Here is a 22982-nt window from a genome sequence, read left to right on the forward strand (position 1 = left end):
TACGTTATTGGTCTTAAAGTAACTCTCTTCATTAAAGAAAGGCTTTGAACTTGAACTGTGTTTCCATTCACCCACCTAAAGGTAAACGGGATGTAGGGAAAAACAAAATAAATATGGGGAGGCTTGGAGGAGTGAACTGTTTAAAAGAGAACACAGTGGGAAGTGCTGGAGGCTCTCCTTCTATTGTCAGACACTTTACTGTTCTTAAAAATCCGCCAACACCTACCCCCACTCCAACTGAATTAAGTAACCCAACCGGGGCGATCTTAGAGCAAGGGGCCATACAGTCCTCCCTGCAAATTGTGCAAATAGCCATGAATGATCTTGGTGGAGAGGCAGCTGTGAGCGAGATGGAGCGGGCATCAGAGCCCATTCTCAGTGGCCAAGATATCACTGCTGTTACCGCTGCTACTGACGCCACTATTCCCTCTGTCGCCACCACTGCCACCATTGCCCTTGATCATGAAGTCGCAAGAATGACTCCCAGGGAGGATAAAGAGGCTGAGGAATGCGGCCCTGAAAATCTGAACCCCAGACCAAGAGTCCCACAGACCCCAGGTCCAGGAAACAAAAATGTTTTCTCTGTCTTAGATGAATCCCTATCCGGAACAGATAATGAGCTATTGAGGTCAACAGAAAGCAGCAAGTCTGAAGGGAAAAAAGCAGTCAGTTGAAGTTGGATCATTCAGACTTACACAGATCTCTACCCGTGGGGACTCCCAATCTGCAACAAGGAGCAAGCCCACAGCTGACCATTGAAAATCCGACTGAACCCTCTTTGTCATCGATTCTTGAGTCCATCAATCAGTTTCAGGAAGAAGTCAGAACAGATAGCCTCGCCATGAAGGGGGCTTCAAAAAAACTTCACTGTGGTATTAGGAAACTAAACAAAACGTGTACTGATATTGGTGACCGGGTCTAAATGGTTGATTGGCGAACAGAGACCCTTGTTCGTGGGTTGGTGTTGGGGAGGGGGCTGGTCGAGGGGAGGGGGTTGGGGCTTGGGGGGACTTGGTCGTTGAGAATCACATGTAGGTTATCACTAGAATAAAACAATTAACTCACAAAACAAACTTAGAATTGTTTCGTTAAATATCTGCGCTTGAATGATTTATTAAAGAGACAGAAAGCCGCGCAGACACTACGACTGATGGGGGCGGACATAGTATGTCTCCAAGAGACTCACATCGAAGGGGGCCAGAAATCTTTGTTGAATTTTTTAAGATTTAAAATCATCGAAGCAACTTCTGAGGGCGCTCGGGTGAAGGGAGTTGGGATTCGGGCGTGGAAAACACTACCTTTAATGGTGAATCAGGTAAAATCTGATACACTAGGGAGATGGGTTATGGTAAGGTGTTCTTTATCCTCTAATCTTAGATTTACGTTGTCTATGCATGTTATTTAGACGATCCAGGGGTGATAAACTATGTAAATGAAGAGCTAGTGCATTGGCTGCTTCCTGTAATTCTATGTGGCAACCTGAATATAAACCTGCCTAGTACCTGGGACTCAGACGATTATTGGACCTAGGAAGGAAGCCCAAAGATTTCAGGGCTCTGCTTCATCTAATCTAATTAACACTCATGGCTTAAAAGATGTTTGGGCTTACTCGAAGCCTGATCAGAATGGCTTCACTTTTTTTTCAGCCACTCACCTGTCGCTAGCAAGACTTGACCATTTTTTTGTTTCATCTGCACTAATTCATGACTGTACTATTGATGTCGCTCCCGGCTACTGTCAGATCATAATCCCCTCCTTTTAAAGTTAGAGGGCTGGGCCAACCAGGGGCCAAGCTCGAATCGGACATTTGAAAAGGCATTGCTATACGATAATAACTATCGAGAATATATGGCTGGCTGGATGCGGGAATTTTTTAACATAAATGTTGGAACTGCATCTAGAATTTTGGTTTTGGATACCCTTAAGGCAGGTATAAGGGCGGAGACATTACTTTTCTCAATTAGGAGGAATAAAAATGAGAAGACACAAATTAATCTATTACAAAGACATGATAGAAGCAGAAAAAAATGAATACAGGTGGTTCAGGCAGAAATAGGAATAGAGGAGGCACAGATAATGGTTTTGGTCACTAAATCAGAGATGGGGACTGTTTTAGCAGAGAAAATAGCTACCAAATGGGCAGCATTGAGAGAGAAATGTTATGAGTGGGGTGAACTTATTGGTCATGTTGTGTTGAGTTCCAATATGCTGGTGGTAATATAAAGAGTATATGGCCTGGTTCCAAAAGTCACCAGGACTCTAACATGCACTACGAAAAATACAAATTCTCCAATAATTCATACAAATCATTTTTTGTCCACGCTTCAAAAGTTGAAGTATCACAATTACATTTTATTATCATACATGATTATTTGCAGAATAAGCAATTATTTCAACATTGCATAATCTTCAGTTCAAACAAAATTACATTTCCAATGGAATAAATGAATAAAAAAAACAATGCATTTCGGGGCTGGAGCCCCTTCGTCAGGGGTCTGTTTTAAAAGAAAAGAAGAAGGAAACTTTGCTACTTTTGATGCTTCGGAGGATTACTGATTTCTACAGTTTATACATTCAATGGTTCTTACCACGAGAGTGAGTTAACAAGACCAGTTCTGTACTGATTTGTTTTAATCTTTTAGCAGTGGAACATATAAAGAAAAATATTAGAATGATTTAAAATAATTTTTACTGGGTGTCATCTTATTTAAACAAGAACTACGGGGCTATTTTGATAAATCACAATCAAATTAGATTACCTGCCTCTTTTTACGTATTGTACTGTCTGAAAAAGAAATATTGCTTGTGGTTACTTGAAAGTAAACCAAATACGATCTTTTTTTAAATATTTAGCACGCGTACATATGCTCACCTGTGGATGTTCTTATGGGCGCATACGTGAAAAGCCCTGAATGGGACAAGAATTGCGAGTGCTCATAAGTATAATTTCATGCTTTTAAAGATCAAATTTGCGGGTTTCAAGGATTTGAAAAAGGTTTTACCTGCGAGCCTCATGAATATTACATTGGTCTCGCTGTATCTTGAGTTGGGCTTCACTGCGGATACAAAAAGATTGACCCGTTAAGAAGCTAGCTCTTAGTTTTAACCGCTGGTGCAATACACGCAAAGTGCTTACTCGAGAATGTAAGCTTACCGTTTACCTGAAATGTTTCCTTGAGTAAAGCGTCCTTTGTCAAGCCTGTCGACCGGAGCTATCTCTACCAAACGGTAGTCCTTTCTTTATTGTTTGTTTGCTACTACTCGGCGCGTAGCAATAGACAAGAGGTTCTTTTAGTTTAAGCTATTTGGCCGCCATTATTAAATGGTGAGAGTTAGATTTTAATTGATGATATACTTATTACTCGTTATTCGATATTGAAATTTAGAGTGATACCACACAAGCAATGTTTAAGGATACATACACAACCACATGTACAAAAAATAAATAAATAAAACGGAAAAATTATGAATTCAATACGAAGCATAACATTAATCTGTATACTTCTTCCTGCCTATTTACATTCTCGTTCATTAGAAAAACTCATTTTGTTATGTCTTTATGCATTTATATGTGATGGCTAGTCATATGTTAGTGTTGTACTATAATGTGCTAGCATACAAACCACTGTGAATTTGAGTCCCTAGGGGGTCATTTTACAGGAAACAAATCATCTCCATTTTATCATTCAACCCATTTGGGGTGAGTGTTTGCAATTTGCGTATCCAGAAAGCTTCTCTTTGGAGAAGGATTTTTGCATTATCCTGTCCTAGTCTCTGCGGGATGAGTTCAATGATTTGAAATCTCAATAGAGCTATAGAGTGACCTGCTTATATCCAGTGCTTAGCCAGCGGAGATGTATGATTCTTATTGCGAATTCGACTCTTGTGCTCAGAAAGTCTCAGTTTTAGTTTCCTGTCGGTTTTCCCAATGTATAGTAGTCCGCAAGGATACTTGATTGAATAGACGACATGCTCCGAGTTACAATTGGTGGTGTGCCTAAGTTGGATTCTTTCACCCGTACGCGGGTGTAGTAGAACATTTCCCAGTATAGCATTATTACAGTTCTTGCAATTAAAGCATCGAGTTGTACCTTTATGAACTTCTTGTTGTTGTGTGAACTCTTCATCCTTTAGTGGTTTGTTCAATAATTCTTTCAAGTTTTGCGCTCTTTTGTAAGCGAATAATGGCTTTTCAGCAAACAGTGGTAATATAAAAGCAATTGAGATAACAGTATTAGCATTTGTTCAGTTCTATAGTGGTCAGTGGCTTGGCCTTGCTGTTGGGAGCCCAAACCCTGTGGTGTTATTTATCCTACAGACCCATAACATTAATTAATACTGACTCCAAAATGTTCTCTAAAGTTATTGCCACTAGACTATCTTCAAATATCTAGCCATTAGTTTCTAGTTGGCAACATGGATTTATCCCAAAAAAAGGCACTACCGAGCATGTAAGCTGGGCCATCACCTTATTTGATGCCATAGAAGTGACAGGAGACCTGATCTCACTAATCCTTCTAGGCGCTGAAAAGACGTTTGATCGGGTCTCCTGACAATTTCTTTGGGCTATCATGCGGCGGACTGGCTTTGGACCAAGAATGATCCAGGCACTACAAGCATTGTATCAAAACCCTACAGCCAAAATATTAATTAATGGTCATATGTCAGACAAATAAAAATATCAAGGGGAATGAGGCAGGGGTGCCCCTACTCGCCTTTACTCTTTGCCCTTTATATTGACTCCTTGATAAAAAGAATTGAAATAAATTCCGCAATTTTGCCAGTGAGTAGGTTCGGCATAGGTACAAAGATCATGGCTTATGCTGATGATGTAGCTATAATAACCCCGGAACCCAATTTGGCTATCAGGGACCTGGAGCAAGAAGCCCAAGAATTTGGACTGATCTCTAGCTATGCCCTGAATAGAACAAAAAGGCAGATTGTTATCAATGAAAAAATAACTTGGGTAGATAACAGTATTAACAAGAAAGCAAAATATTTAGGAGTAAATATAGTTTCAGATTTAGTTATGCTAGTGGCAGAAAACTTGACCCCGCTGGCCACTGACATGAAGAAATCACTCCGGAAAATTGATAACTTACATCTAACTATTGTACATAGATGCAATGTTTTAAAAATGACTTATTTGCCCAAGCTACTTTATTTTTTCCGGACAATTCCGCTTGTTTTTAATAATCGCATACTTTTCGTTTTTGAACACCTTTTTTCTCAGTTCATTTGGGCATATACACCGCCAAGAAGGGCTTTTAATCTTCTTTCTTTACCTAGTGAAAGGGAAGGCTGGACTCTCCCCAATTAAAACTATATTACTGGGCTGCTGCCCTACAACATTGCTGTGAACTATTGCATGAGGATTGTACTCTAAGCTCGTCAGGATTGCCTTCTCCTTATCTTTTATTTCTAGGGGAAAATGTAAGGGGGTGTCTCTGGCATCATTGGGAATTCAGCTATTACAAGCGAGTTAGATTTAAAACGATGATTAGTGCTTATCGGGTCTTTTGTTATATCCGTAAAGTATTTGGAATAGCTAAGCTGAATCATTATACCCCCATCAGAAACAATGATATTTAAAAACACATATCTTCAACAGTGGTACCTGGCAGGTATCTGTAGATTAGGGGATCTGTTTAGCTCTGGCCACATTGAGTCATTTGAAGATCTGAAAACTTGTTATAATTTGAACAATAATCAGATATTTCAGTACCATGCCATTACGAGTTATCTAATAAATAAAACTGGGGGGTCCGCTGGGTTTGCAGTGGTTGGTCTTCTAGATAAATTGTTCGGCTCTAATTTACCATGGATAGGAAACATTTAATATATACTGAATGAACAACGACCAGATGATTTAAGCAAAATAGACGCAAAATGGCAGCTGATACTAAATACTCCACCTAATGCCTTTGGCTCCGCATTGGGCCTAGCGCAAACATATCTGGTATCCCCTAAATTGCAAGAGCAATTTTATAAGACAGGTTATTTTAGGTATATAACCCCTAGCAGAATCGCTAACTGGGCAACTGGTCTTGGAACTACTTGTCCGCACTGCACAGAATATAGTGCCGATTCCGTACATATGTTTGCTATATGCCGAAAAATTGAGCCACTACTGAAAGAGGTATAACGGTTTTTAAGCAGAATCCTCTCTTCAGATATCCAACTCACACCAAACACCACCATGCTAGGGCTATATGACCGGCTTGACCTTAAGGAAGGGGGCGCATTATTGTTTGTTGCAATGACTATCTTGCGGATATGTATTACTACGTATTGGAAAGATCTGAATCGTCCCTCTTTTGGTCAATGGCAAGCTAGATTATTTGCCACCTATAGATTAGAGAGGGCAATTTATGCTAAAAAGGTCAGAAGTTAAAAAAAAAGGGCCTGGTGGTCTGGGATCCTTTGATCAGATGGCTCGACACTTTGAATATTCAAGATGTATAATGAACTGTTCTTTGTATTTTGACTCCCTCTCTCAGTTCCCCTCCTCCCCATTTCCCACTAGCACCCCCCCCGTCTCCTGCTCCCTCCTCCCTCTTATTTCTTTTGGTGCTTGTACGCCTCTGCTCTTCTCTGCAAGATAGGATATCTTCTTTCTTCTTTTTCCTGTTTTTGCTGTTTAGATAATGTTGAAATTCTTACTTACATCGAATGACTATGCCTCACTGCTTGTAAACATAATATGTATTAATAGCTAGTTTTCAACTCTGTAATTTGTTATTAAAGCAAAAAAAAAGAACACCCACATGAAACCTGAAGCAGGTTTCATGTGGCGCAGGGCTTTACAACATGACACATCTGCCTAGTTGCGTCACGTTGTAAATAAGTTGCAACGAGGTGTAAGGTTTACGCCGCCACTGCGTCACAAAAGTGACGCAACGGCGGCGTAAAAGTGTCACAATGGGCTTGTAAATCAGCCCCATTGTGTCTTTTGATGTAATTTTGTTTTATGTACGTTTCTTTCCTTATTATACTTTTTAGTTGTTGAAGCATTGTTTGAACCTTTATCAATGTGCACATTGTTTGTAGCCTTTGAAAGTTTTTGGATAAATTCTTTGGTCCTCTTACCGGAACACTTATTGTTTTTACCCACATGATGGTGGTCATCCAATACTTGTTTTTGAATTTTTTTCAAATAATTGTCTTTTTTCTGTCCTTTTCTCTTTCTTGATTTTTCAGGCATGTTAAGTTTATTTTAATGATGATATACAATATCTGTAAAAAATAAATATAAATAAATGTATTATGAATGTATATGTTTCTATTACTAAACAAACACATTGTATATAAAAAAACATTTAACCACTTTCTTTTGTAATCTTTAATTGAAATTGTAATTGAAGTTGTAAAGATAAGCATGTAGGAGTGTTAGAGGTCTGCAGGTGTAATGGACAAGTGTTTGTACTAGTGTTTGTGTTAAGCCCTAGGACATTGTATGGGTACATTTATAAGTGGTTGGGTTTTGGCCTAGTAAATGGATTAGTACATGGTGCTGAGTGGGTCACTAGAGTAGTGCAAAGGGAATGGCAGGATGTGTTCTGGAGTCTATGGGCACTGACTGGGTAATTGAAGGTGTGAAACACAAATGTGTAGGTGGTTGGAGGACTGCATGCATAGTGGATAGGGTTTTGAAGCAGTCCATGTGCTAAGGCCTGGCTCACTGTATGAGTACTTTGGTACTGACTGAATAATTAGAATACTGCAAAGAAACTGCCTTGATGAATTGATATGTGGTTGGGGTATGGCGCAGTGAATGGATTAGTACATGGTGCTGAATGGGGCACTAGAGAAGTGCAAAGGGAGTGGCACCATGTTTCCTGGAGTCTATGGACACTGACTGGGTGATTGACGGTGTGAAAGACAAATGTGTAGGTGGTTAGAAGACTGCATGCATAGTGGATAGGGTTTGAAGCAGTCCATGTGCTAAGGTCTGGCTCACTGCATGAGTACTTGGGTACTGACTGAATGATTAGAGTACTGCAAGGAGAGTGCCTGGGTGAGTTTATAAGTGGTTAGATTTTCGCACAGTAAATAGATTACTACATGGTGCTGAATGCGTCACTAGAGGAGTGGAAAGGGAGTCACAGGATGTTTCCTGGAGTTTATGGACACTGACTGGGAAATTGAAGGTGTGAAAGACAAATGTGTAGGTGGTTAGAAGACTGCATGCATAGTGGACAGGGGTTTTAATCAGTCCATGTGCTAAGGCCTGGCTCACTGCATGGGTACTTTGGTACTGACTGAATGATTAGAGTACTGCAAGGAGAGTGCCTGGGTGAATGTATAAGTAGTTAGGATTTGGCACAGTGAATGGATTAGTACATGGTGCTGAATGGGTCACTAGAGGAGTGCAAAGGGAGTGGCAGGGTGTTTGCTGGAGTCTAGGGACACTGACTGGGGAATTGAAGGTGCGAAAGACAAATTTGTAGGTGGTTAGTGGACTGCATGCATAGTGGATAGGTGTTTTAAGCAGTCTATGTGGTAAGGCCTGAGTCATTGCAGGAGTACTTGGGTATTGACTACGTGATTAGAATACTGCAAGGAAACTGCCTGGGTGTATTTATAAGTGGTTAGGTTTTGGCGCAGTGAATGTATTAGTACATGGTACTGAATGGGTCACTAGAGGAGTACAAAGGGAGTGGGATGTTTCCTGGAGTCTCTGGGCACTGACGGGGGATTTGAAGGTGTGAAAGACAAATTTGTAGGTGGTTAGAAGATGGCATGCATAGTGGATAGGGGTTTGAAGCAGTCCATGTGCTAAGGCCTGGCTCACTGCATGAGTACCTGGGTACTAACTGAATGATTAGATTACAGCAAGGAGAGTGCCTGGGTGAATTTATAAGTGGATGGACTTTTGCACAGTGAATGGGTTACTACATGGTGCTGAATGGGTCACTAAAGGAGTGCAAACAGAGTCGCATGGTGTTTGCTGGAGTCTATAGACAATGACTGGGTAATTGAAGGTGTGAAACACAAATGTGTAGGTGGTTAGAGGACTGCATGCATAGTGGATAGGGTTTTGAAGCAGTCCATGTGCTAAGGCCTGGCTCACTGCATGAGTACTTCGGTACTGACTGAATGATTAGAATACTGCAAAGAAACTGCCTTGATGAATTGATAGGTGGTTGGGTTATGGTGCAGTGAATGGATTAGTACATGGTTCTGATTGGGTCACTTGAGGAGTGCAAAGGGAGTGGCAGGATGTTTCCTAGAGTCTATGGACACTGACTGGGGAATTGAAGGTGTGAAAGACAAATGTGTAGGTGGTTAGAAGACTGCATGCATAGTGGATAGGGATTTGAAGCAGTCCATTTGCTAAGGCCTGGCTCACTGCATGAGCACTTGGGTACTGACTGAATGATTAGAGAACTGCAAGGAGAGTGCCTGGGTGAGTTTATAAGTGGTTAGGTTTTCGCACAGTGAATGGATTACTACATGGTGCTGAATGGGTAACTAGAGGAAAGGAAAGGGAGTGGCAGGGTGCTTGCTGGAGTCTAGGGACACTGACTGGGGAATTGAAGGTGTGAAAGACAAATGTGTTGGTGGTTAGAGGACTACATGCATAGTGGATAGGGGTTTGAAGCAGTCCATGTGCTAAGGCCTGAGTCATTGCATGAATACTTGAGTACTGACTGAATGATTAGAATGCTGCAAAGAAACTGCCTGGATGAATTTATAAGTAGTTGGGTTATGGCGCAGTGAATGGATTAGTACATGGTGCCAAATGGGCCACCAGAGGAGTGCAAAGGGAGTGGCAGGATGTTTCCTGGAGTTTATGGACACTGACTGGGGAATTGAAGGCATGAAAGAAAAATGTGTAGGTGGTTAGAAGACTGCATGCATAGTGGATAGGGGTTTAAAGCAGTCCACGTGCTAAGGCCTGGCTCACTGCATGAGTACTTGGGTACTGATTGAATGATTAGAATACTGTAAAGAAACTGCATGGATGAATTTGTAGGTGGTTGGGTTATGGTGCAGTGAATGGATTAATACATGGTGCTGAATGGGTTACTAGAGGAGTGCAAAGGGAGTGGCAGGATGTTACCTGGAGTCTATGGACACTGACTGGGGAATTGAAGGTGTGAGGACAAATGTGTAGGTGGTTAGAAAACTGCATGCACAGTAGATAGGGCTTTGAAGCAGTCCATGTGCTATGGCCTGGCTCACTGCATGAGTACTTGGGTACTGACTGAATGATTAGACTACTGCAAGGAGAGTGCCTGGGTGAATTTATACGTGGTTGGGTTTTTACACAGTGAATGGATTACTACCTGGTGCTGAATGGGTCACTAGAGGAGTGCAAAGGGAGTGGCAGGGTGTTTGCTGGAGTCTATGGATACGGACTGAGGAATTGAAGGTGTGAAACACAAATGTGTAGGTGGTTTGAAGACTGCATGCACAGTGGATAGGGCTTTGAAGCAGTCCATGTGCTAAGGCCTGGCTCACTGCATGAGTATTGGGTACTGATTGAATGATTAGAGTACTGCAAGGAGAGTGCCTGGGTGAATTTATAAGTGTTTGGGTTTTGGAGCAGTGAATGGATTAGTATATGGTGCTGAATGGGTCACTAGAGTAGCACAAAGGGAGTGACTGGGTGTTTGTGGAGTGTATGGACACTGAGTGGGGAATTGAAGGTGTGAAAGACAAATGTGTTGGTGGTTAGAGGACTGCATGCATAGTGGATAGGGGTTTAAGCCCGGAGTCATTGCATGAGTACTTGGGTACTGACTGAATGATTGGAATACTGCAAAGAAACTGCCTGGATGAATTTATAGGTGGTTGGGTTATGGCGCAGTGAATGGATTAGTACATGGTGCTGAATGGGTCACTAGAGGAGTGCGAAGAGAGTGGCAGGATGTTTCCTCGACTCCTTGGACACTGACTGGGGAATTGAAGATGTGAAAGACAAATGTGTAGGTGGTTAGAGCACTGCATGCATATTGGATAGATTTTTGATGCAGTCTATGTGGTAAGGCCTGGCTCAGTACATGAGAACTTGGGTACTGACTGAATGATTAGAGTACTGCAAGGAGAGTGCCTGGGTGAACTTATAAATGGTTGGGTTTTGGCACAGTAAATGGATTAGTACATGGTGCTTAATGGGTCTCTAGAGGAGTGCAAAGGGAGTGGCAGGGCGTTTGCTGGAGTGTATGGACACTGACTGGGGAATTGAAGTGTGAAAGACAAATGTGTAGGTGGTTAGAGGACGGCATGTATAGTGGATAAGGGTTGTCCATATGCTAAGGCCTGAGTCATTGCATGAGTACTTGGGTACTGACTGATTAATTGGAGTACTGCAAAGAGAATGCCTGGGTGAATTTATAGGTGGTTGGGTTTTGGCACAATGAATGAATTAGTACATGGTGCTGAATGGCACACTAGAGGAGCCCAAGGGCAGAAGTTTTTTAAGCAGTTATGTGGAAAATGACTAAAATTAGGTATATATAAGCGGCGTTCATTCATGTTCACCACAGCCACTGTTGAAAGTAAAGTGAGAATCGTGAAACAGTGGCCACGCCATCCTGTCCCTTTTAGGCCCCATCATGCTCGTAAGTGGCAGCCATTTTGTGTGTCGAGGCCTCTCTGCCCACTACCAATAGCCTGCGCGTCTCTCTCCCTCACTCCCCGGCCCCGCAAGCATTCCCACGCGCCCCGACAGCCCCCGGTCTCTCCTGCTTGGGCCATAAACACACCTCTAACGCAACCCTGTCTCTGAGCCACATCCCGTGCTGAACCCCCTCGCTCTTTTCATCTCATTCAAAGAACAGGCCCTTTTGATAACCTCTTCCTCCCTGCCCGATTATCCGGCCTGATCCCAGGCCATCACCTAGCCCAACAGATGCAGTTTATTGCCCCCTACAGTAGGACCTCGCCTCACATTAAAGGAACGGGGATTAATCAATGCTTTCGCACCCCGAAGATCCGACTGATCCCACACATCCCCGTTCCCAGCGGAATGTCCAGCTGCGCGATAACCACCACATGCTGAGATTGGGGTGGGAACTCTACTGTAGATGTGTGTGGGAACGGGCCTGGACCGGGGATTCCAAGGATGTCTTTTCTGCCCTTCAAAGAAACATTACGGATGCAGTGTATGTAATAAAGCCATAAACCTGTGTATAAGAGGCCAGGCCTCAGAGATGCGGTTAGAGCACCTCGAGAAGATACCCTGTTGTCTGATTTGACGTGTTCTGCTCCGTCGGAATAAACTCCTGTTTCTCGTCTTCCTGTCTCCAGGGCCTGTCTCTTTGTTTGATAAACTCGAATGGTATAAGAGGCGACTAACGTCGGGCAAATACTGAAGGGTTCTTGGTCAAATTCGGCCCTACCTTTTCACAATTGGCGTCCCAAACGTGGGGCCCATCAGCGACACGTGGATCCAGTGGGAGAGGTCCCAACGACAGAGTGAACGACTGCAACGATCGGGAAGTGCACCTGCCCGATAGACCCTCGTCTGGCAGCCGATCATCCGAACTTCACTGGTTCCGAGCAGACCTCTCTCGAGTGATCTACGGTCCTGACTGGGAACCATCAGGAGTGCCACAGCAATTACGGAGAATAGAGGACGATCAGGTGCTGGAAGCGGAAGACGAGAAACTGTCCATTCGGTCCGGGTAAGGTCGTGTAACACGACAAATTGCAAATTGATTGTTTGAAAATACTAGTATTACTCATTTGATTGTGTCTGAGAGATTCTCTATTTGCAAACAAGCACAGAGTCGCAATACTCTGTTTAGTCTTTGCAGATAGTGAAGGGTAGGTAACGCAGGCCTTTGCCCCCCATTGTAATCCGTCGTGCCTGCTTCCCTCTCCGTTTGATTGATTGTTATCCAAGCATTTACTGTTTTGGAATTGGTTCTCCTTGGATCATTCTCTATTTGCAAACAAGCACAGAGTCGCAATACTCTGTTTAGTCTTTGCAGATAGTGAAGGAAAGGTAACGCAGGCTTTTGCCCCCATTGTAATCCGTCGTGCCTATTTTTATCCCTCATTTGATTGATTGTTTATCCGAACACATTGATTGTTCGGAATTGGTTCTCTTTGGGTTATTCTCTATTCACAAATAAGCACAGAGTCGCAATACTCTGTTTAGTCTTTGCGGATAGTGAAGGATAGGTAGTGCAGACTTTTGTCCCCTTTGTTACCCGTCATGCCTATCTTCGCCCCATTTGTTGGTAGTTGGTTCAGCCCGGACCGTTATTAGAGGTAGATCATCCGGCTCCACTGAAAGGACATATATATAAAAATATGGATTAGCCGCTGTATCATGCTAGCAAACTATAACATAAAAATCGTTAGGGAAAACAAAAGGAATCAAACAAAATCAGTAGGCCACTGATGGGATCTTTTTGACCCCGCTAAAATAGAAACATTAGGAACAACCCCTCATGAGAAATATGAAACTAGTGAGAAGAACCGAGCTCGACGCCATGATGGCCGCAAGACAGCTCGACTCCGTCGCCCACCCCGCCCAAATAACGACAAACGCTATGCGAATATTATAAATATATACAACACTCCAGCAAAGTAACATGTTAAAACTTTTTATTATTAAACAACTATTTACATGGCAAATGGCTGCAACAACAAACCCAAATGCATTTGCCGTCTGCTTGACGCTGTTCCTGTTGGGCTACTTTGAGCTACTTTTTAGTAGGCTTTGGGCTATAAGAAAGTCTACAAAAGCCATCAGCCGGCGAGGTAGCGTCGGTGGCGGACCGTTGTGCGAATAGGCCGGAGGCTACCCCACGCGCCGAGGAAAGACTGATTCAGCGCATCTGTGGAGGGATACGCCTGCTGTCCCGCTCTCCGGAGTGGCCACAACGTTGTCACAAGATGGTGGCGCTCTCATGCTAACACCAGCCTTTGTCCGAATTACTAGAAGACACTGTAGACTGCCAACTCGATCAGATCCGGTGGGACCTCAGCGTGACCCGGTAGGGAATATTTTTGCCTTCCTCGCCTTTAAGTCGCTGTTCATGCCGCCTGTCCCTTCTGCTGGCGTTAATGGAATTTTTTGAACTGCCGAAAGGGATTCTGGTCCGGCCGCTAGTTATTGGAGGCATTTGAACTATACTCTGGACCCGCCCGGCCTCGACCAAAATGGCGCCAGTATGGGCGGGACTTGCAACTCCTTATGACGATTCTAGTTACTTAGCCTTGATGTTATGGGGGATGTATGCGGTCTTTGTGCACATGGCGGGCGGGGAAGAATACTGAATGGGCATGCGGACAACCCTATTGATGTCGTTTTTACTATTGATTATTGTATTATTAAAGCTCCGAAGTAATGTCACTCATGATACTCGCCCATGGTATGCGTATGAACGATTTTATTGTAACTGATCCTGTTATACTTTCAATTATAAAATCAACCTTCACTGATCCTGCAACCTTTTGTCACGTTTAGTTTTTTTATTAAAAATGGCTCGCTCGTTACGTACTCCTATACTACCCCTGGCTTTTGACCCTCCCCTACACGCGGTCTGTACTACCGCCCTCGGGCGATCTATGTAATGAACAGACTACCATTGGTTATCTTTGCCACACTACCAGCTCCTCTGGGCTTCAATGCCGAGACATAAGGGACTGCATCCCAGAGAGATAAGTCAAGTACGTGGTAGGTAAAAACATTTTCGTGTTTATGCGCGCTGATGTGCTTTGAACGCTGCCCCCCCTTTTTTTCTTTTTGCAGGTTACATCGGAATTTCAGCTGAAGTATGGAGAAGACCTAAAACCGCACCGTGTTCCACGCGAGGAAAATAGGCTAGCTCTGTGAGACGGTACATTATATGTAGGAGCTATCTCTGGGAGCATGAAAAGTTGTATGGTATGAATGTGCGCATGGGCCCTGATGTGTACGGTATGAATGCGTATGTGTGGCACACGTCTGGGTCAATAAAAGAATGCTTTTTGTATGATTGAGGTGTTGATCGAACGGTTAATGGGATAGGAAGATTAAGCCCGAACATGGTACCTGCATATGAAAGACGAATAAACATATAGCACTTTCCTTACTTAGGAACGACTCTCTCTGGATCTAGCGAATGGGAGAGTGGCCTACACCAGAAACTTGAAGGCTTATTTCAGTACGACGAACCCAACCCCAACCGATATCCCAAACGTACACCCAAAATAAAGCGCACCAGTGAGTCAATTTATGTGCTGACTAAATAAGAAAAGTTAAGAGTACCCCGGGTTGGGGTTCATCCAAAACCCCCCTCAGCCCAGATATTAGGGATATTGTTATATTTTTTTAGATTTACCCCTTCTCCTTCCACCCTCATAGAAAAGTCAGAATTGTACCATTGCACGTCCGACTGACACCCCTCCTTTACCTCAGCTTGGATCATCATTTGCTAGATGTTGGAAGACCCCACCGTGAGTACAAGCACGACTGGACTAGTGTCCGACCAATTAAAAAGGAGTAAGTATTTTTGAAGCGAGGTTACCAACAAAATTGTCTACTATTAGGAAGGAAGGAGAACAAAGAGCTCGACCCCCAAAATGAATTAAAGGGAATACTGAGAATACGCAACATGCATGACAAAGTCCTTTTGCCCAAAATAGCTCTGTGTTCTGTCTTAGGTTTCCGTACTTGATGTATGTGCTGTCGCACCCTATTTGGTATTTGTGTGTACGTAAACTATGAATTTATGTTTTCCCTCAGCTTGTGTTTTATACGTGAAACGGACCCGTACTGTTCTATATGTGTGTGCACTGAATAACCTATTATTATACACGTTTCTCTCTCTCCCTCTCTCTTTATGTTGTACGTGTACTAATAGCCTATTTTGTGCACACGACCCTCTCTCCCTCTGAGGGCTCCCTTGCTCCCTTTTTGAATAAATGACGACACTGTACCTCGCCTATACAGGTATAATTGGCTTTAGACACGACAGTGTTTGAACAAATTGACAGAAGCAAAACGATCGTACTTTGCCATATTACTACCTCTCCTTTCTGTAAAATGATGGAACTTAATTGGCTGAGAAAGAAAGGACAGGTAAGACGACTAATGTCCCCTAATCTGACCCTTAAAAGGGAACTATATGTCAGTGGCTTTTGTTTTAATGCTTTAGTAACACCACCCTCATCATTCGGATTACCACCGCCCATTGCACAAAAGTAGAATGTCCGAAACGTCCCCGATTTTCCAGAATGGTCCCAGTTCTGTAACCAGCCGTCCCAGAAAATCTTAAAGACTGTAGCTGATGACCTTGTTTTTAAAGATAAATCGTCCAAATACTGATAAAAGTTAGCCGTTAGCCGTTGCTGTCAGAAAAGAAAAAAATGCTTAACGTATGTCCTTCCCTGGAAAAAGTAGCTGTAAGCCCATGATAATAAGCACTTCACACTTTTTATGAATTAGCAGACCTTGAAGAAAGATATAGCTCAACAGGATTTGTTTTAGAAAAACACGAGTCTCTATTGGAGGAGCCGGTTTGAATTCGATGAACCATGTAATTGTTAGATATCAGACTTCTTGCCACGCTCGCGAATATAACAGGAAAAAACACCAGACAGACATGATGTTTGAAAATAGAAAGATACTTGCCGATCTGCACCACAGCAATGATGCATGAGTTGACAGCATACACCGATGTAAGGGTTACTAAGCATCCACCATATCGTGACCAATAAACGTTTCCCCAACTACTTGGGGTTGGGAGAGAAATTTAAGTGTGTAAACATCTTCCCCTGCCAGTTCTTTAAGACTTGTTTTTTTTTTGTACTCATTTAAAGATAACGTGCGGTCGTTGGAGGAGAGGGGCCGGACGTGACGCGCAGCCTGGCTGCAGATCGGGGAATATCTATGACCTCGACCAAGGTGGAGCCACAGAGCAAAGAGTTGTGGGACAAGGCACCATTCTCAACGTGGAAAGTGAAGGAAAGAAGGGCTGTCCAGAAGCCCCTGCATGTTGATGAGCTCGTGCCGAAAGTCCCAGCCCATTGTGCCCGATTGATGGGCCCACTTGCTTGAAATTTCTGCCCTCCTTGGTCCGTTTCAGTCCGGATCTCGCCCACCCTCTTTTTCCTCGGCCTCCCAAAGCACGCCCCCAACACCCCCTTTTCCATATGAAGTTTTTGAACTTGACTTAAAGAAGAAACACAGCACAAAAGAGAGAATAGGGTTGGACCCGAAAGAAGAACGGAATACGGGTACCCCGACTAAAGTATCCATGGTAGATTAGTTAGGTAACAGGACAAACAGTACTGTGGTCCGAGAGCAAAGAGTGGCCACACCCTGCAACGCGAAATCTGAATCCGAGCTGGACGCATAGCTCCACCGCCGGTGCTCAACAGTGCCAACGAAAGAAGAAAAACAATGAGAGCCTACCAGTGATGGCTCGCTGTAAAAAGACACTGGAAAGACGAACCTTTTTTGAACATTGCCACCTCTTGACCTTGCATTAAGTTGAATTCCTCTCCCAACCGCTTTGTATTGATTAGCACCCAATTGAGCTTTCGAAACCTTACATCGGTCACCTTTCAACTGTACATGGATAACTAAGAAGGCGTTAACTCTGTATCTTGATGATTGTAGAACACCAGTTATGCACATGAACATACTGTCTAGTTTTGACCCCCATGGAGTCCAGACCTCAAGTGATAATAGCCCTTATCCTGCCAGGACATTTTTGTATGACATCATGTTTGTATTGGAAAGAAACTCCTACATAGTCTAATGTAATGTGCCCGCCCCCAAGGTCTAACGTATGACACAGCTAATGTAATTTTGTATGCACTGTCTCCCCGCCCACCACATTGACTACATATGGTTACGTACGCTTCTGTCTGCATTGATAGCAGAATTATTTTCATCTGCATGTAATACATATGGGCTACCAAGGCGAATTGTATAACTAATGTCAGCTTGTACATCCTCACCTGTGACATGAACAGGAATGAACTAACTTATGATAAAAACTGGGGACTGTGGAAAATGACTAAAATTAGGTATATATAAGCGGCATTCATTCATGTTCACCACAGCCACTGTTGAAAGTAAAGTGAGAATCCTGAAACAGTGGCCACGCCATCCTGTCCCTTTTAGGCCCCATCATGCTCGTAAGTGGCAGCCATTTTGTGTGTCGAGGCCTCTCTGCCCACTACCAATAGCCTGCGCGTCTCTCTCCCTCACTCCCCAGCCCCGCAAGCATTCCCCCGCGCCCCGACAGCCCCCGGTCTCTCCTGCTTGGGCCATAAACACACCTCTAACGCAACCCTGTCTCTGAGCCACATCCCGTGCTGAACCCCCTCGCTCTTTTCATCTCATTCAAAGAACAGGCCCTTTCGATAACCTCTTCCTCCCTGCCCGATTGTCCGGCCTGATCCCAGGCCATCACCTAGCCCAACAGATGCAGTTTATTGCCCCCTACAGTAGGACCTCGCTTCACATCAAAGGAACGGGGATTAATCAATGCTTTCGCACCCCGAAGATCCGACTGATCCCACACATCCCCGTTCCCAGCGGAATGTCCAGCTGCGCGATAACCACCACATGCTGAGATTGTGGTGGGAACTCTACTGTAGATGTGTGTGGGAACGGGCCTGGACCGGGGATTCCAAGGATGTCTTTTCTGTCCTTCAAAGAAACATTACGGATGCAGTGTATGTAATAAAGCCATAAACCTGTGTATAAGAGGCCAGGCCTCAGAGATGCGGTTAGAGCACCTCGAGAAGATACCCTGTTGTCTGATTTGACGTGTTCTGCTCCGTCGGAATAAACTCCTGTTTCTCGTCTTCCTGTCTCCAGCGCCTGTCTCTTTGTTTGATAAACTCGAATGGTATAAGAGGCGACTAACGCCGGGCAAATACTGAAGGGTTCTTGGTCGAATTCGGCCCTACCTTTTCACAGTTATGTGTCAGGAAAGAGATAAAATAACCACATTCTTCTTCCACAATCGTTGCAGGAGTGGACACAGACTCACAGTATCATTCTAGACAAGCAAAACTATTCCCTGGACTTTAGCAGTAGAACACACTAGTCTGGAAGGGGTAAGGTGACTGCATACATTGTATACATTTCACTACTGCTCTAGTTTAAATTCCTGACTCATTCTGCGAATGCATAAGCAATCACTGGGTTCTAATACTACTAAAATGTCACAACAGAACAGCCTTTTAAGCACTTATGTGTCTGCAAAGACATGAAGTAACCACTTGTTTCTGCCACAATGGTTGCACAAGTACACACAAACTCACAGTGTGATTCTAGACAAGCAAGACTCTTCCCTGGACTTTATCAGGAGAAACTCACTACTCTGGAAGGGGTAAGGTCACTGCATGAATTCTATACATTTCACTACTGCACCTCTAGTGTAAATGCCTGACTCATTCTGGGAATGCATAAGTAATCACGCAGTTCTAATAGTACTGAAATTTGACAACAGGATAGCGTTTTAAGCACATATGTCTCAGCAAAGACATGAAATAACCACTTGATGCTGCCACAATAATTGCACAAGTACACACAGACTCACAGTGTGATTCAAGACAACCAAGTGAATTCCCTGTACTTTTGCAGACGAAACACAGCACTCTAATGAAAACCAAAGGCACCATATACAACAACTCACAAATTAATAACTCACCTTTTAAATGGATTAGTAGATTAAGAAGTATCTGAATCACACCAGATTTTCTTATCGAGAATGTCTGTTGTACAATGCTCTTAGCAAAACCAAAAAATGGCAAACTGTCCCTCTCATTCTGCACACATATACATGTAAATATCAAATCACATTGCTTCCCACATTAACTCAAAAGCTAACACACATTTCCCTTGGTTACAAATTTCTGCTTAATGCCTGTTACCATAGTAACAGTTCATGGAACACTCAACTGAACACACAGGTCACAAGTTCAGCACACAGGGCCAGATGTAGGTCGCCAATTACCGGTCCATAACGGCCGATTTCGGCCGTTACCGAACGGTAATTGGTTTTCGAGATGTAGGTGCCAATATTTTACAGATTCGGTAAATTTACCAAAACGGTAAATTTACCGAATCTGTAAAATACCGAATCGGTAATTTTACCGATTCGGTAAAACCCAGATGTAGGTAGCACTGTTTACAGTGCTACAGGCCTTCAGAATTCGGTATTTTACCACCCAATCCAATTGGGTGGTAAAATACCGAATTCAGGTGTGCATGCACATCTGTGCATTCACACCTGTGCCATGTGGCACACAGACATGCCCTTAGGGCATGTCTGTGTGCCACATGGCACACATGCCTGTATTTGGGGTGCTAGAGGGTGTCAAAGTGACACCCCCTGCACCCTTGCTGAAATCGGTATTTACCGAATCTGTAAATACCGATTCGGTAATGCCCATTGATTCCTATGGGCTTCAATGCCCATAGGAATCAATGGGCATTACCGAATCGGTATTTACAGATTCGGTAAATACCGAATCTTAACGATTCGGTATTTACCGAATCTGAAATACCTACATCTCCCCCCCTCTATTTTACCACTTCTTAAATACCGAATCGGTATGAATCGGTGTTTAAGAAGTGGTAAAATAAAATTACCTACATCTGGCCCACAATGTTGCAAGTGTGCTTGACTTTTCAAAATATCAGCTTATTCTATGTAATGTTCCTTTCAAAAAGTTTTCATTAACCAATAAGAAACATGCTTTTAAAACACAGAAGAATGCACCCTATTGTTCAGTCCATAATGTTCTCAAACAGCCAATCATTTCTCTTTTTCTTTAAAACTGCATCACTGCCCATTTCACATACAGACACCTTCTGAGTGCATCCAGACAACCCTTCAAGATGCTTAGAGTGTGGATTGTGGGACACAGCTATATATTCTGGAGCCAAAGGTATGCAGAAAACAGAGGTATTGGCGAACACCTAGCTTTGCCAAATGTAGACATTAAATGGATTGGACAGAGAGTATTAAAGTGGCACCAATTGATGCCATTGGTTAAATCCTTTTTGCATCTCCAACACCCTGACCTCATAATTGTGCACTGTGGTGGAAATGACCTAGGCACTTTGATTGGGGTAGGTCTGGAAATGCTTATGAAGGACACCTTTGGAGAATTGATGTCACTTTTCCTCCAAACTGCCTTTATCTATTCTAACATATGCCAAAGACAGAAATGGAACTGGTCCAAACAATTTTGAGCACAGATTGAGAAAGCTAGGAAATATGTCAATAAAGCTGTTTCTGCTTATCTCCAATATTATAGGATGGGGTCCATTTACAACAACAATCTGCGTTTTAATATGGATGGCATCTATAGGAGAGATGGTGTACATTTCACAGATGAGGGTAACAGAGTCTTCCTCAACAACTTTAGACTCTGCATTGGTACTTATTTGTAGGTACCAAAATCTCCCAATAAACAATATTACTTTTTTTTGCTTGGAGCACGTTTTGGAGTCACGCACCCAATGCGTTCACACCAGGGGGCGGCGCTGGGAGTCGCGCACCCAACGCATTCACACCAGGGGGCCGCGCTGGGAGTCGCACACCCAGCACGTTTTGGAGTCGCCAGAAATAGAATCATGCATTTGTCCCAACTTTGCCCCTTCAGATATCTTGGGATCATTTGAAATGATTATAAGAAAAGTGGGGGCATTGCTGTGTACCCCGTCATCTGTTGCCAAGACCAGGGACCCAAGATGGTTTGACCACTCATGTTCTCTTGTAGCCAGGAAATTGAAGAAAGCCCTGAAGAGCATACCAATAGATCAACCTTTGATACGCTCATTACGGTTATCATATAAGAACACTCTAGCAAAGCGTAAGGCCGAATTGAAAGAGAAAATCTGGAAGGATCTCTTAGACCCCAGTACCCTATCGGATAGCGAGAAATTCTGGGGTATTATTAACAGGCCATTGTGGAGTGGTGTGGCTCACTGGTTAGAGGCGGCAGACCCGGGAGCAGAGGACAGCCCGGGACCAGGGTTCAATTCCCCGCGCGGCAGGGTCTTGGACCAGGGTCAACGGACTCGATAATTCTCGCCTCGGTGCCTAATCTAACTAGGGATCACACTCGGCAACTCTGGGCATTAGCTTGCCTCATCTCCACAACGGCCCCCCACATACGCCGGGGATGCCTGGTTTCACCTTGGAGATACCCAGTAGGGACCATCTCACAGGGAAAGCCAGGACGGGTTCCCCAGCGGTCTACAGCGCAGAGATACTCCTTTGGGAGTCGATTCTACCGCGCTAGAAAAACCCACAATCAATCAATCAATCATTGTTTGATACAGGGAGGGATCCCGACATAGGAACATCACAGAGGATGAGTGGGTACAGCATTTCAGCCTAATGTTTAGGGCCAACACATCACAGAAAGACCTGTACAAGAATGGGCAGGATACACTAACACCACATTTCACTTTAGGCGAAATCGAGAGAGGAATAGCTGGTCTAACAAGCAAGAAAGCTCCAGGCCCTGACGCCATACCCCCGGACCTATTTAAATCAAATGTGGCACTATAGGCACCGGTTCTCACAGCAGTGTTGAATGCAGCAGCAGCTTCTGGTTGTCCCAGGCAATGGGGTATTTCTACGATCGTCCTAGTGTTCAAGAAGAGAGATCGCAACAGTACCACCTGTTATAGGCCGATATCCCTGATCAACTCAATAGGTAAGGTTGTGGGAGGAGTGGCCCTGAATAGATTGTCAGCATGGGCCGAGGAGAAGGAGATCACCTCATCTATTCAAAATGGGTTTTGCCTGGGACACTCGACCATGGCACAATGCTTAAATCTATACATGATACCGGGGAAGTACACCATGGCAAGACAGGGCACCATCCACATGGCATTCATGGATCTCTCCTCCGCGTTTGATTGTATAAACCGGGGGAGACTGTGGGATCTAATGGGTGCCATGGGGGTGGAGCCTGCCTTGGTTTCGTTTTTAAGGGACCTCCATAGGGACACCGGATCAAATATTAGATACTCACAAGATCTTAGGGTATCA

Source organism: Lissotriton helveticus, chromosome 3_1 (genome assembly GCF_964261635.1).
Source record: "Lissotriton helveticus chromosome 3_1, aLisHel1.1, whole genome shotgun sequence".
NCBI classification, from domain to species: Eukaryota; Metazoa; Chordata; class Amphibia; order Caudata; family Salamandridae; genus Lissotriton; species Lissotriton helveticus.